Source organism: Camelus ferus, chromosome 4, assembly GCF_009834535.1.
Source record: "Camelus ferus isolate YT-003-E chromosome 4, BCGSAC_Cfer_1.0, whole genome shotgun sequence".
In the NCBI taxonomy this organism is placed as follows: Eukaryota; Metazoa; Chordata; class Mammalia; order Artiodactyla; family Camelidae; genus Camelus; species Camelus ferus.
This window is the reverse complement of record NC_045699.1, coordinates 7,592,598-7,609,327: the sequence shown is the minus strand read 5'-3', so window position 1 is coordinate 7,609,327 and position 16,730 is coordinate 7,592,598. Positions and strand designations below refer to the sequence as shown.

General features: G+C 42.7%; 1 protein-coding gene across 3 annotated transcripts in view; it reads right to left on the bottom strand.

Moving 5' to 3' along the window:
* Positions 1-12,414, bottom strand: part of GOLM1 (golgi membrane protein 1) — a 65,705-nt gene extending 53,291 nt beyond the window's left edge. Inside the window, exon 1 of one of the 3 annotated variants that reach the window (XM_032477485.1) lies at positions 12,204-12,414. The gene's annotated coding sequence lies outside the window, so the exon portion shown is untranslated. Of the gene's footprint in view, positions 1-7,753; positions 7,878-11,563; positions 11,742-12,203 lie in introns of those variants that run through there. The other 2 variants (XM_032477486.1, XM_032477484.1) reach the window with 2 other exon arrangements.
* Positions 12,415-16,730: the final 4,316 nt, after the last annotated feature.

Below are 16,730 nucleotides of genomic sequence, written 5' to 3'. Positions count from 1 at the left end.
GTGTGGGACAAGCGCTGCGCCAGCACCAGGAAGCTCAGGGCAGCGTTAGGAGAACAAACTCTGGAAGCCGATGGCCAGTGTCAGATCCTGGCTCCACATCTTAGAAGCCACAGGACCCATATGCACCTCACTGTCTTCCCCAGAGGGTTATTATGAGCAAAGATACGAGCAGTGCTCACAACCACATCTGGCACAGAGGAATTGCTTGATAAATGTCAACTATCGCTATTAGAGATGGAAAGATGTCTTTCCCTTGTTTTCTAAGGAAAAGGCGATGAATGTTTTCTTCCTTCAATCCTCTTCCTTTATAGGAACCAGCCATCTCCGTTCCCCCTCTTGACTCTGCTGTCAGCTGGAGCAGCAGAAACCACCACCACCTGGACTGACTCACGGACGCCACTGCAGCAAGCAGACAGACCAGATCAGGACCACAGTGAGTAAAGGAGAGCCTCCAGGAAGCTGAGTGGGAGCACAGGGTCAGCAGGCCCTCGCTGGGACCCAGCGCGGGGCCGGCCGGGTGGGTGTGCAGCCGCCCAGAGGGCGCGGTTAGGACCGCCTGGGCTCCCCGGGACAGAGGGCTGCCAGGTAAGGAGGCGGCCACGAGGAGGGAGGGCCTGCCACACGCCTCACCTCGGATGTCTAGGACTGCAGGGACCCTGCTAATGAGAATGCAGGGACAGACACAGGTGGGGAATGGCAAGCCTGACCAAAACAGAGGGCAGGAACTCAGAGCCAGAGTTCACAGCTGTCAAATATTTCAAATGCTCTCCCTCCTCCACCTTGGAGTTTATGTGGACCAGCAGGGGGCGGGGGGGGGAGATGGAAGTGCATGGGAGACAGGCCATGTCAGATAAATAGTCATAATTTAGGCTTCAGAGTGTGTTTCATCTGGTATTTGATTGTAGTCACCTGACATACTGAAAAAAAAAAACTAACCTAAATTAGCTAAACTCTGAGATCCCAGGCTTCACTGGAGTGAAAAAAAAGTGATGCGTGTCTGCATTAAAAGTCCATTGGAAACTGGAAAAAAAAAACTGGAAAAGTCATAACAGAACTGCAGATTCTTTCTACTGGCTTAATTTAAAAAGTTTCAGTCTGCTGGTTAAAATTATTGTTTGCTTATAAGAAAAATTTTTAAGAGATTACTTTGTTTAAAAAAAAACAGAGCATACATATGAAAACGGACAACCGGCCAAATGCATGAACTTGAGCCTCCTAGTTAAATAAGCTTTTCATTGCCTCACTTTTCACACAGAGGTTTTTAATTATACAGGCAAATATATACGAGCAATCAAATCAGATTAGCTTGTCTGACCAATGTCATCACTGCAGAAACAATACAGCTTCTCCAAACAGTGGGGTGGGGGAGCCACACCTTGATTCCATCTCAGAGGAAGGAGTCCCCCAGGAAGGCTCGGCACCGAGTCCAGAAGCCACCACCAGGAGCAAACACACCAGAGGATGTCAGGGTCTCTGAATGGCTCAGTCACCAACATTATTTTTGAGGGTTTAAAAAACATTCTACCCTATTGTAATAATGTCTCCAAGAGACGGGTCAGCATACGAAGGCCCATGGGCCGTTGGTGGCCTGTTTTGTAAAAGGGGTTTCGCTGAACACAGCCGCGCCCGGCCCCTGAAGCATCGCCCACAGCGCCTCTCTGGCTATAAAGCAGAGTTGAAGAGTTGAGGCGGGGGCTAGCATGAAGGGTTATTATGAAGATTAAGCCAGTTAGAGTATTTACTATCCGGCCACCTAGGGAAAGTTTGTCAACTCCTGCTCTAAACCATCAGGGTTAAATGACAAGTCCATTGCATTCTCCTTAAATTGCTTTAAAAACTTACTAGGTTACACTAGGATTAACACATTGTGAATCAGTTACTTCAATTAAAAAAAAATTTTTTTACCAGGAAGTTGATTCTCCTTTCACTTTCCCTACCCTCTATTTTTCTTGTTCTGAAAGTTTAGAAAGAAAAAACTTTTAACAATGTGGTAACTATAGTTAACAATATGATATTGTATACTTGAAAACTGCTAAGCGAGTAGACCTTAAAATTTCACGTAACAAGAAAAACGTCTTGTTAACTATGCATGGTGACGGACTGCGGTGAGCATTTCACAACATAAACATATATTGAATCATTACTTCATACACCTGAAATTAATAAAATGTTAGACTAATTATATTCAATAAAAATCTTTTAAAAAAAAAGAAAAAGCTTTAAAAATTAATGTGCATATTTAGTGTCATGCAGTGGAAATACCAAAAAGTGAGATGGGTGAGTGATAATGAGGAAGGAGAACCAAATCCCACTGTGTTTTTTTCCCAGCACTTGATTTTCTGAAGAAAGGCCACCTCCCCTATGGATGCCAAGATTACAGCTTGGAGGCGTTCCCAAATTACTCCTCTAGTTCAGGAGTTGGCAAAATCCTGCCAGCCACCTGTTTCTGTACACTGCCTGTAAGCTTAGATTTTGCTTCTTAATGGTTGAAAAAATTAAAATAGTCTTTCATGCCATATGAAAAGCACATGAAATTAAAATTTGAGTGTCCAAAAACAAATGTTTATCAGGACACAGCCAGGCCCATTCATTCACGCATTGCCCACAGCTGTCAGGCTGCAAGAACTGAGCCACTGGGACACCGTCCGCGGGGCCCACAAACCTAAACTATCACCCGGCCCTTGACAGAAATGGCTTGCCGACCCCCGCTGGAGCTCAGTGGTCCTCAAACTGCAGACCCTGAGCCAGCAGCACCAGCACCGCCTGGGGGATGTCAGAAATGCAAGTGTTCTGTCCCCCCTCCCCTTCCCCAGACACACCAAGTCCAAGACTCAGGGTGTGTGTTTAAAAGCTGATGACGAAGGTCAACACTGAGAACCGCTGTCCTCTCGAGAGCTCACTGGACAAGTCTGACAAGTGAATCTTGCTCTGGCTGCGCTCATTTATTTTTCAAGCGGCAGAAAAGCATGTTGGAAAGGGTGCCTCGTTTACCTTTGAAGAAATATTTGTATTTCTCTACCATTTGAGGGTTGAGTCTGGGTTTTCTCCCCCCAGCTGTTTCTCAGGCTCTGGCCTTTGGTTTTATTCTGCTGTTGTCTCACATCTCCTATCTGAAGTTGCAAATGTTTCTCCTAAACTTATCTACTACTGTGTGTCCGAGGGAAATAAGGTTTCTTTTTACTTCCCTAAGAGGTAAATGGATTCCATTTAAAGTAGCTTCTCAGTCTAGGTTCTTTTCTCCCCTTGGGCATCTCAATCAAAGTCACTCTTCAGATATTGATGGACAAAGATCTCTCTTCCTCCATCAGAAGGAAGTGATCACCAATTCCAGAGCAGCACAGCTTGCACAGGACCCTCTATCCCTGACACAGAAAACAGAGGAACCACCCATCTGCTACACAGATATGAGTGACAAGAGAGCAAGAAATGAAGGTCTAGACCAGTTCTAACAGCACTGACACCAGTATTAGTGTCATTAGTATATCAAAATTTTGTCCAAGAATCCATCAAGGCAACACTTTTTAAAACTGGTAATAGCAAATGAGCTATCTTGAAGTCCCAGCCCCACAGAGCCTCGACAGACTGTATGTAGCCCAGACCACCCACAAAATCACGACCAATAAAATGATGGTTTTAAGGTTGGAGATGATTTGTTACGGAACAACAGATGATCAAAATACAAACTGTTACGTTGAAAAAGTTACAAAACAGTAATCATCATATGATCCCATTTTTGTTGAAACAAATTTTTTAAGTACTCAATAAATCAATATATTCTCCCATCCATAGAAAACATACAGCAAATGATACACACAGGTTGTAATAAGGGAGAGGATGTGTAGAGGAAGAGAAGGAATGAGCTTTCATTTTTTTACATCTTTTTTTTTCCTCAATGAGTCTATTTTTAATACAAAAAGCCAAAAAGTAACAAAAAAATTAAGATGTTAGGAAGATATACAATGGCAACATTAGCAAGTTTTGAAGCTGTATTTCCAGCATTACCAGATTAAGTCATAGTATTTTATAGCTTCCCCTAAACAAAACAATGATACCATATATATGTATTATGAAGTAGAGAAACCGAACTCATTCAGACACACTCCAAGGCTCTGCTCTGTACTAGACCCCACCACTGAGGACATGAATATGACTCAGGTCCCCATCCTGACCCTGGGCAGGTAACGAGGGGATGCAGGGCAGCAGGAGGACCCGTTTCCGACTGGGTGGTGGGGCAGTGCCTCATCTCCTCCCAACCTCCTGGGCTCATCGGCTAAGGGATAACCTTGGGGTGTGTCTCCCGAGGCTGGTGTGAAAATTACACGAGAGGACAGACTTGCCACCAAGTAAATACTTCACTGAGAGGGACTTCTGTGGTATTAACCTTTTAAAGTCTCAGATTTTAAAGTTTCAGTTTACTCATTCAAAAAAAAAAAAAAAAAAAAAGAGGGGAGACGCTGAGATCAATTATACCTGCCTTCACAGGTTCTTCTGAGAACCAAATGAAAGAACTATCAGAGGCTGAAGTGAGACCAGCTGTCTACCAGCAGGGCGCACACGTCCCAGAAGGTATATGAGATGCCCCACCTGGGTTGGGGAAGAAACCCTAGAAGTTACATTTATCTTATCCAAAGAGTAGAATAGCAACTATGTTTCAGTTATATAAATATTACTTAGGACAACTTCCATATTATGTATATACTAATCATTTTACACTGTACTAATCACACTGTCACAAAACACTAATAGAGCAGGAACTGACTACACCCTCACAAAGACCCTCTGCCTCGGAGTCACCTGTCGCCAGCCCCAGAGGTGTTCCTTTGACATGGGCAACTGCACAGTGAAGTAGGTTGACAAATTACAACCAAACTAAACCGCACAGATGGTATATGAAGTTTTTAAGAGTCCTATAAAAAGCACAAATTAAAGTTATGCTAATACAAACACAAGCCCAAGGCTGGGAAGGCGCGCGCTGCCCGCCCTGAGTCTGCTTCACCTGAGACCATCACGAAGTAAAAACCACGATGAGGTACTCAGACCTGACAAGAACCAGGCCCAAAATACTCAAAATTCAAGGAGTATTTGAAATAGGGTTTCACCTTCACCGTCATTAACAATGACTCCAACCCTAAGTGTATACTGGGTCTTGAGATACAAAAACAATGATCACACAGGTGTATAATTTATAAATAAGTAACACACATACAGAGGAGTGCTAAAAACTGGTCTCAATTAAGATACAATTAACATACAACACTGTATTGGTTTTAGGTGTTAAAAAAATTTTAACGAGAATGAGCAAAAAGGCCTGGAAACCACAGCAAACTACAGTATGTTTCACTACAGTCATATTATATAGTACTTTTACATATATGTTCCTCCTGTCAGGCACTCACTCATCTTCAAAATCTTGGCTAGGGGAAGTTCTATTAATGCAGCCCTGGAGAAAAATAAGATCAAAATACTGTAAAAACCTGAGAAGGCATGCTTTTTTTTTTTCCCCCTGAAAGTGTGGGAAACTTCTTTGTGAAGGAAAACAGACTCTCTGGGAATTCAGGAAATAACCCTTAAACTTCAAGCCAAGTCTCTCTTTCAATGTAATTTCATCAGTAACTTAAAAAAGGCTAGAAAATAAAACCACCACGACCTAGGACTGTCTTGGGGGAGCAAGTGAAAGGCCATTCACACTCTGCTGAGGTGAAGGCAAGAGCGTGTCAGTATCATTCCTTCTATTTCGGTAAATGTTTAGAAAATAATTTTAACCAAGTTTTTTTAATCAAAAAAAATGCTTTTTTTTTAAAACAGATATTTGCCATGTTTGGTCATTAAAAAAAATTTTTTTTCCCTAAGGCAACTTATTTTCTAAAGAAAAACAAATAATAACAGTAATACAAATGAATTAAAGCCCCAGGCACTGGCCTCATCCCCGTCCCTGCCTCCCCAGGCCTGTTCAGCAGCAGGGCTGGTCTTCAGGGACACAACAGGCTGCCTTTCACTAAACTGCCCATCATGGGATCCTGTTCCCTGTCCAACATGGCCTGCTTGGAGCAACCCCGCACCATTCCAACTCTTCCCCACGGAGGCAGTTTTCCCAGGCTCTGCCCAGCTACCCTTTGTGCTTCAGATGCAGAAAGCCAGCCTCACTGTCAAAGGATCTTCAGTACGGTCAGTAGTTACCTCCCTACGGGGGGAAGGCAGCCCTGTGCCTAACTTGGTCAACCATCTTCACTGCTGTTTCTGCCCCATCCCTCAAAAACAAACAAAACTAAACAATAAAAATGCAAAATCTTTTCATCACCTATCAACAACTGGACCTAGAGCCAGCAATTAAGAAGCAGGTGGCATCCTTACCTCCTAACAGCCATATCCCACCCCGGAAATCTGGCCCCTCCCCCGTCCCCCCCGCATTCCTTCATCCTTGGTCTTTCATTTTTGAGCAGAACCAATGGAGGAAAAAAAATGATCTCTCTCCACAGGAGAATAAAATATACCTTGAAGAATTAACCTATTCTCTTTAAACATCCTAAGAATTCAAAGTCTTTTGACCACTGACCCCTTAAAAATTGAGTTCTGACCTAAGAACAGCAAGTTTTAGCAAGTTACTGGTTTCCATGTACAAATAAAGTAAAAATTATTTTTCCAAATGGCATAAATTTAGCTTAACCTTCACAGGAGGAGAAAAGGATGCCCTGGGAGACCCACAAGGACCGACAAGAGATGCCACTGCTCCCCGGGTCTCATGCTACAAAAAATTCAGAAATACTAAAACTGCCCCAAATTTGAGTCGATGTGATGCATGAGCTAAACAGCGCCTCTCGAGAGCTGGTCAATATTTCATCAGGCGACTGGACATCTTCATATGCCCCTAGGAAGGTCCGTCAACATCAGCATAATCTAAGGCTACTGGGTCTTGGAGATCCCAATAGACAAAGGAAATCTCAAAACCACACAAGTTTGGTTTTGCAAATGTGGAAACGGGACATGTGACAATGATTAGCATCATGACATGCCGAATATAAAGATTCATAAATTCCGCTAAATAACATTCATCAATTTTGTTTTACCCCCCAAAATTATTTACAATATTAAATAGGGTGCGAAATATAGAGCATGTAAACCCAGGAGGGAATTTTTACAACAGAGCAAAAGTTCTGTGGCTCCTCCACACCGCCCAAGGTGGGAAACACAGGTGTAGGAGGGAACCCGCAGCATCCCTGAGACCGGCTTCCGAGGAGCTCCGGCGTCAAGTTCCCGGTCACCTGCCAGGACGCGACCGCTGCCAACGTGGGCACCGCGGCGGCCCGAGCGCGCCCAGGGCGGACGGGGAAACGACGTGCCGCCCCGCCTGTCCGCGTGCCAATCCCGCCGGCACACATGGCACTAGCGCTAGCGCGACTTTGGGGCTGCACTGCTTTTGACTTCGGATGCCGACGCGCGTGACACAGCTAAGAACAAAAAGGCCCTGCATCGCCCCAGACTGGCCTCCGCAGGGGAGCCCAGCGACGGAGGAGAGCCCAGGAGACCGAGCCCAGGAGGTCGGGGCGGCCCGGGAAGGAGACTCCGGCGCGGGGAGGTGCGGAGCCGGCCCCGAGCCGACTCCGGTAAGAGGCAGCGGCCCGGGCGCAAGCCGCGGGGTGTCTCCGGAGCCCAGCGCCGGGTGCCTGGGCGCGGGCCCGGAGACGAAGAGGGACAAGGAGCAGGAAGGAGGCCAGGCGGCCGAAGGGCGCACCGCACACGCGCGCCGCCCACTCACCTCCTCCCGCAGCTCCGCCCAGCGGGCCCCGCTCCCAGGCCGCCCGAGCCGCTCTCCCGCCGCCGCCGCCGCCGGCCTCGCGCTCGCGCTCCAGCTCCCGCTAGCTCCGCGCTCCGCGCCCCGCGCCGCGTCCAGCGCCGACTGCGTCTCCGGCCTCCGCAGCGGCGAGTCCCCGCCCCCGGGCAGCGCCGGCGGCGCGGGGCGGAGGCGGCGCCGAGAGCGCGAGGCTGCGAGACCGGGGCCGCGCCCGGACGCCCGGCCGCACGGCGCGCGCGCCCTTCGGCGGGAGCCGGAAAACCCACGTCACGCCCCCTCCCCGCCGCCCGCCGCCCGCCGCCCTCCCGGGACGCGGCTCCAAGAGCGGCGCGGAGCCGTCCCGACGCTGCCGAAGGAGGACGCGTAAGCTGGGCGGCGGCGGCGGCGAGAAGGGCCCGCGAGAGACGCCCCCGCGCCCCCACCGCGAAGGGATTTGCCGGAACCCAGAGCGGACCACACCCAGCATCACACTCCCGGCCACACTCACGTCTCCTTCAGTGGTCCCGGCCCAAGCTGCCCAGAGAGGGGGCCAGCGAAACACAGGTTTTTAGGGGTCTGTATACACAAGTTTGTCTTTTTCCTTCCACCAGTCCTTCCCACAGCTGTTACCGCTCAGCTTTAATTTGTCGGGTTGTGACCCTCTGACCGCGGGCAACAGATGAAACAAGTATTAACTGGGCGCTGCGCGAGCGGGATCCTCAAGGACTCTCCATCTTAGAGATGGATCTGAAACAGCACCCAGGTGGCCCTTGGGCACGCGGAGGTTTGAGGAGCAGTGTTGAGCCACACCTGAGAGAATGCCGCAAAACGAATAACCTACTGGATAACCATACTAGAAAGTTCTAAAGCAATGGGTCTTAACCCTGACAGCTCTGGCCAGATACTAGAATTATCTGGGAGCTTTTAGAGTGTGCAGATGCCAGGGTCCCACCCCTGGAGTTCTGAGCATTGGTGTTTTTGCTTGTTTTAAAATTCCCAGATAGTTCTAACATATAACCGAGAATGAGAACAATTTTCCTAAAATCATTTTTGCCATCCTACCTAGCTCTGGTGTCCAGGAACCCTGTGACTCAACACCAAAACCCAACACCAAAAAACAAACAGGGACATATGCAAATTTCCAAGGAAAGGTTCACAGCCAGAATTATTTTCAGCCAGAACAGGCTCACTTTGGAAAAGGTGACCAAGATATCACATTACCACTTGAGCATGGGTCTCCTTAATTAAGTGCAGGAAAAGGATCTTTATGAGCTAAAGCCTTTCGCCTGAACTGGGAGCTAATAATAGTGGCCCTTTTAGAGTGATATTCTACTGTATTCCAAAATGACATTTTCACTAGCGATATTTAGCCTACCATCTGGTCAGACCAAGTGTGCAAAAGCTGAGCATGTGCTGGCTATCAGCCCTGGCTTTTCTGAGGACTTGCCTTGCATCGCTTGGCTCTGATCTTGTACTGACCTTCAGTGACCATAATCGGGTTTGGGGACAGCTATAGTAACTTCCCTTCATTGCTCCTGTGGCTCGGAGGCTATAGACCATAAGTTCCATCTCATTTGCCTCTAAGTAGGTCTCCATTAGTGTCTCTCATTTATCAGCAACTAATTAGTCAGTGATCTAAGCCAGTGATTCTTAAACACTTTACAGAAGAAGTCCATATGTCTAGGTACCAGGGCAGCTGGCTGAATTAACTACATCTTTATTGAGGGGGAAATTGGTCCTTTTCAAGTTTCATGAGAATCTTTGGGACAAAATTTGGAATTTTTTAAGATGTTGGTTTTTGAGAAGGTTAAAGAAAAGTATGCAGAACTAGAGTAGCCTTGTATTTAATGAAGAAATTGAATTTGTAATTAAAACTCCCCCAATAAAGCAAGCTCCAAGCTGCTATGGTCTGAATGTCTGTGTCCCTCCAAAACTTATATGTTGAAACCTAACCCCTGAGGGGATGATATTAAGAGGTAGGGTCTTTGGGGAGATTAGGTCATGAGGGTGGAGCCCTTGTGAATGGGATTAGTGCTCTTATAAAGTGGCCTGAGAAAGCTCCCTTGGTCCTTGCACCATCTGAGGATAAAATGAAGAGTCAACAGTCTGACCAGGAAAAGGGCTTTCGCCAGAACTGGACCATGAGGGCACCTGAATCTTGGATTTCCAGACTCCAGAGCTATGAGAGATATATTTCTATTGTGTATAAGCTACCTAGTCTGTTATTTTGTTATGGCAGCCTGAATGGACTTAAGACACCAGGCCCAACGGACTTACTGATGAATTTCTAAAAGCATTTAAGAAAAAAAGAATTACAATTCTACACAAACTCTTTTCCCCAAAAGTTGAAAAGGAAGAAGAAATCCTTTCTAATTCATTCTACAAAGCCAGCATCACCCTAATACTGACACCAGTCAAAGGTAACAAAAGAAAACTGCAGACCAATATCCTTCATGAATGTAGATGCAAAAATTCTAACAACATTTTAGCAAATTGAATCCAACAGTATATTAAGAAGATACTACAACATGACCAAGTGGGGTTCATCCCAGGAAAGCAGAATTATTTTAACATTTGAAAATCAATTATTTTAATCCACTGTATTAACTAAAAAACAAAAAATATGATCATCTCAATAGATGGAGAAAAAGTATTTGACAAAATCCAACATGCATTCCTTATACAAAATCTCAGCAAAATAACAGTGAAAGGGAACTTCTTCATTGGGACAGAGGGCATCTGCCAAAAGCCTCTGACATCATACTTAGTAGTGAAAGACTGAATATTTTCCCTCTAAGATCAGGGATAGGATGGGGATGTTTTTCCTCTCACCACTTTTATTTAACATTGTACTAGGGGTACAACTGAACAAGAAAAATAAGTGAAAGGCACCCAGGCTGGGAAAGAACAAGTAAAACCCGTTTTTATTTGCACACGCACATCTATCAAAGCGTTCCAACAGAAAATCTGATGGAATTTGAAAAATCAAAAAACTACTAGAACCAAGAATTTGGCTATTTCTTAAGCAGTTAAACATGTATCTACCATATGATCTAGCCATTGCAGTCCGAGATATTTAGCCAAAAGAAAAGGAAACATTCAAGACTTGTACACAAGTGTTCACAGCAGCTTTATCTGTGATAGCCCCAAACAGGAAGCTATCCCATCAGTGGGTAAATGGGTAGGAAAAATTGTAATTTATCTCTATAATAGGATACTACACAGCAAAAGAAAAAAAAACATTAATGAACTACTCACACACACAACATGGATGAATCTCAAAATAATTTTCTGAGTGAAGAAGCCAGACCAAAAAAAAAAAAAAATTATTGTATGACTCCATATGTATTTTTAAAGCCTACATTTTTTTAGAATTGGAATTGTAGAAAAGTAGTCACAAGGTACAAATGTTCAGTTACAAGATAATTAGCAGGGATGTAATGTACAGCATGATGATTGGTGAACAGTGCTGTATGATATATATGAAAGTTGTTAAGAAAGGAAATCCTAAGAGCTCTCATCAAGGAAAGCTTCGTGTTTTTTCCTTGATTTCTCTTTTTATTGTATCTATGTGGAATGATGGATGTTAACAAACTTAGTGTGATAGTCACTTCACAAAATACGTAAATGAAACCACTTTGATGAAATTGTTACCAGGAAAAGGAAAATAAGAATCACCTCGGTTCTTAGTCACCTGAAAAAAAGATTTTTGATGAGAGCCAAATAGTGTGATAGAAGCAAGATTTTTATTAGTGAAGCAAAAAAAAAAAAAAAAAAGTGCAAGATAGTACACACCTGAGAATTGGGAGCAGGCCGATCCAAGAAGGGAAAACTGGCACCGCTTCCTCCTTCCTCCTGTTTTTATATCCTGGTTTCGTGATGGATTGATTGATCGACAACTCAAGTTCCCTGTGCTCTGGTTGATTGACAGCTCAGGTTCCTTGTGATCTGGATTGTTCCTTTCCCCTTCCTCTCCCCCTGCCCAGTGCTCATTTCTCTCTAAACTACCTAACAAAATAAAATTTATATTTTAAGACAGGACAAGAAAAAGTTAATTCTCTGTCAGTCTGGGCCTCCTGCCTCCCGCCTCCCTAATGTACAGTGTGCGTCTGCATTACACATTAACCAGAGCACCTCAAAGATGGGAGGCCCTGCTCAACCGTTAAGGTCAATTTTTTTTTTCCTTTCTTCCTTGCTGTAACTTCTTAAAGAATAGCATTCTTAGCGGGGAGGGCATAGCGCATGCTTAGTTAAATCCCCAGTACCTCCTAAATAAATAAATAAATAAAACTAATTACCTCACTCTCTCCCCTCCAAAAAAACTAAATAAATAAATCACTCTTCAAAAACTATTAAAAAAAAAAAAAAAAAGAACAGCGTTCTTTCCCAGCTCTGGAGGGCATCATGACTTCCTGCTCACTTCGTGCGTGCTTACCTGGACTATGTATCCTGGGTGAATTTGATGTAAAACTGCGCGACAGGCCAAGAAATCCAGAGACGAGTTGCTGGGACAAGGAACAGCGACTCCGCTTGGAAAGCCAGCAGACCAAGAGAAACCAAGACGAACGCCAGCTAAAGGCTGTAAGCCAGCAGCTCAACTCTCCAGCGTCCCAGAGAACCACCTGTCCTGAGTTAGCATTAGGCTGCTTTTATACTAAAAGGGGAGGGCGCAAAGCCAAACACTTCCTGGTTCCGGGTCCGCCTCCGGAGGGGAGGTGTTGATTTCTTCCTGCCTGTGGTCATTCACAGGTGCGCCTTGTCAGGATGCTTCCTGGGAGCCAAACAAAAGTATTTAACTTAACTCTCATTACCTGCAAGACAGGGATCCCAGTGATGGGCCCTTATGTATAACTTAAGTTTCTAGGCAACATCCCTCTAGTGATTAACTTGTAGCAAAGGCAATAGAATACAAAGGTCAAAGTAAAGGAAGCAGATCCAGCATGGAGTCAGATCTGTTCTTCCCTGTTACAATCTCAGTATGTCGTTTTGATGTACGATCCTTTGTCTCGAAAATGTACCCACCTGCGCCTTCAACGTCTAACAGGAGGAACAGTTCTTAGAGCTTTCTGAGAATCTGCTTCCCGGGTTATAATCCTCAGTTTGGCTCAAATAAAATTACCTCATTTTCCCTCTTAACTTGATAGTTAATTGAATTTTCATCTACAACCTTCAACTTATACAGTGATGTCTGTCGACTATATCTCTATAAAACTGGAGGAGGGGGTGTCTAGAAAGTAAAATCTAAGCTATACGGGCAGAAAGCGCATCAGTGGTTGCTGGCAGTTGAGCAGTGGGGAGGGAGGGTCAGGCAGGAGCGAGGAATCAGCACAAAGCCCAAGGGAACATATGAGGGGGTGGGTATGTTCACTACTGTGATTGGGACAATTCCACTGGTGCATACTGTCAAAAGAAATAAAACCGAACATTAGTTAAAGGCTGTGAGAGAGATGCTATTCAGTACTGCTGCAGTAGAAGAGAGACCTCAGTGTCATCTGAGCTCAACTCCATGGAAACAAAAGGCAGGAGGCCTTTTAAACATTGAGGTGAAAATTAAATTTTTTTCATTTCTCTTTTTTTTTTAAATGGAGGTACTGGGGATCGAACCAAGTACCTCACGCACGGTCAGCATGTACTCCACAAACTGAGCTACATATCCACCCACGAAAATTAAATTACATTAAATTTAAAAATAAACACGGGTGAGCTAAGGAAAAGTCCCTAAGGACCTTAAAAGACGTGATTAAGCCATCGGTGTCTGCTAACCGGTGCTTATATTAAGGTTGGTTCTTACCATGTCTCAAAGACTGTATGACAAGGGTCTTATCCTTTTTAAAGGTCACATTTCAAAGGACAGGTTCCCTTTGAGAAAGACATTCCTGGATGATAGAAGGTATATATACATCTCAAAGGGACGCGAGAAAGGTCTTAAAATTGCAAGTGTTCTAAAGTAAATGCTCTAAGGGAGGTCAGGGGCTTAGCTCTTAGGCTGGAACAAACAGTAAATTATTTTGGCAGCCTGAGTTTTCCCAGGCAGGACCAGAGAGGGGCTGGGTCAACCCAGGGACACAGCCTTCAGCTGCTGGGAGGTATGTTAGGGTCTGGTCAAGTCTCTGTGTGTTGGGGATTGTTTTATCCGATATTACCCACAGAGAAAAGTTCCAAAACAGCAATACTGCCAACTATATGATATCTGAAAACAGTTTAAAAATATGTTACAGTTTTTCCATAATTTCTTTAATTCATTCTCTTCCTGGTCTCCCACCTTCCCTGCTGGCTTAGCTCCTGCTTCCTGGAATAAATCAGCAGCATGTGAGCCTTTGCCTCTGGGCTCTGCTTTCTGGAAAATTCAAGCTATGGTATTTGTCAGAGGATAAGCATCCTGAAAAAACGGTGTCATTTTACACAGGAACCCTACGCGGGAGCAAACCTTATCTTTGTCAATCAGATAAATGTAAATAATCTCATTGATTTAATTTGCGTTTCTTTCGTGATGAAAGAAATTGAGTACCTTCATATATGTTTTTTAGTCACTTTTATTACCTTTTCTGGTGTTTTGCCCATTTTTCTATGGGGCTGTTTGTCCTTCTTCATTGATTTATGGACACTCTTTATACTAAGGAAATTAGGCTATTGATTGTCATATGTGTTGCAAACATATTTTCTCAACTTGCATTTTTTCCTTAGCTCTGCAAAGGATTTTAATTTTCACTTATTCAAACCTATCAACTGTTTTATTTATTTATTTGCCACAGGCTTAAAAAAGTCTTTCCTCAAAAGGAAGTCTCCTACACTGTTGGCGGGAATGTAAACTGGTGCAGCCACTATGGAGAACAGTATGGAGGTTTCTTAAAAAACTAAAAATAGACTTACCATGTGATCCAGCAATTCCATTCCTGAGCATAGATCCAGAGAAAACACTAACTTGAAAAGACACATGCACCCTAATATTCATAGCAGCACTATTTACAATAGCCAAGACATGGAAACAGCAGATGACTGGATAAAGAAGATATGGTATAAAAATAAAATGGAATACTACTCAGCCATAAAAAAGAATAAAATAATGCCATTTGCAGCAACATGGATGGACCTGGAGATTATCATATTGAGTGAAGTTAGACAGAGAAAGACAAAGATCATATGATATCACATATGTGGAATCTAAAAAAAAATGATACAAATTCTATTTACAAATGAAAAATAGATTCATGGACATAGGAGGAACAAACTATGGTTCCAAAGGGGGAAGGATGGGGAGGGATAAATTAGGGGGTGAAGATTAACAGACACACAATATATATAATAAACAACAAGGACCTACTATAGAGCATAGGAAACTATATTCAATTTCTTGTAATAACATATAATGGAGAAGAATCTAAAAAGAAAATATATGTATATGTATAACTGAATCACTTTATAATATTGTAAATCAACTACTAATATTGTAACATATTGTAAGTCAACTACACTTCAATAAAAAAATTTTTTAAAAAGGAAGTCAACATCTTAAAAAAGTCTCTCCAAAATTATAAATATATTCTTAATGTTTACTTTTATTCCTTTTTGAGTTTTAGTTTTTGAATTGAATCACTGATATATCTCAGTATTATTTTGATGTGAGGTGTTCTGTAATTTTATCTAATGAGAGACAAGGCCAGAATGTATTAAAGAATAATCTGTCTCAAGATAACACATTGTTCTGGGTATAAATAAATTTCTAGCCTGTGGTGTCAAAAAAATTTTTAAATCAGTAATCCTTTTTTAAAAAATGTATTGTAAACTAACATTTTTTTAAAAAAATGAAAAGTTATATGCATAAACATTTTTATACATATTTTATTTATAATATAAAAAACTAAAGACAAACTATGTCTTATAATAATTGTGTTATTTTAACTTGAAATATATTTTCTTTAAAATTAAAATTGCAAAAAACTATATAAAATATGAAAAAATATATATATTATTGTAAAGAAAATACAATATAGTATTTATCCAATATTACAATATATAGAAAGGAACATGGAAAAATGTAAATTGGCAAGGTTTTCTCTGAGAATCTGAGTTTTTTCTGGTTTTGATTTGCATTATTGTTACAATGTTCATTGATGCAATAAATTGTTTAAAATCCCATCATACATTTACTTATAATATTATAAATATCTGTAAACCATAACTGGGTGAAAAAATGCCTTTTGGGCAATGGAGAAAAAAATCAAGTAACCTCAATGAGATCTTAGCTTAGGAAAAAAAATGATACTTGAAGGTGGTATGGCTATGTGAGGCAAACAAAATCACATTGATTTAAAAAAGAATTAAAATAAAAATACAAAATTGTTTTTAAAATCTTATAAATGTGGAATAAAACAACAAATGAAGTTTTCACTTCCAATATTCAATCCAGAAAGAAACTGGCCACAGAGATAGAGAAAAAATATTGTGGAGTTTATGTTGTTGTTCTTAACTGGGAAACTCAGTGGCCTTTGATAGCATAAAAGTCATGGCTGCCTTTTTATCCTGTACAAGCCAACACATTTCCTTACAATTTCCGAAAGAAACTGAATGAATTGTTTAGGTCTGATTTTAATAGACTATTTTTTTTTTTGAGCAGTTTTGGGTTTACAGAAAAATTGAGTGTCAACTGCAAAGAGTTCCTATAACCCTCCCCACTCCCAGTTCCCTGTCATCACCATCTTGTGTTAATACAGTACGTTTGTTATTGAATTCATTTTGTTTGATGGGCCAATATTGATACAGTACCGTCAACTGAAGTCCATAGTTGACATTAGAGTTCATTTTTGGTGTTGTAAATTCCATGAGTTTTGACAAACGTGTAATGACATGCGTCCACCCTGGCAGTATCTTTCAGAGTAGCTTCACTGCCCTAAAAACCCTCCGTGCTCGGTCTGTTCCCCTCTCCCTCCCTCCAAGCCCCTGGCAAACACTGATCTTTTTACTG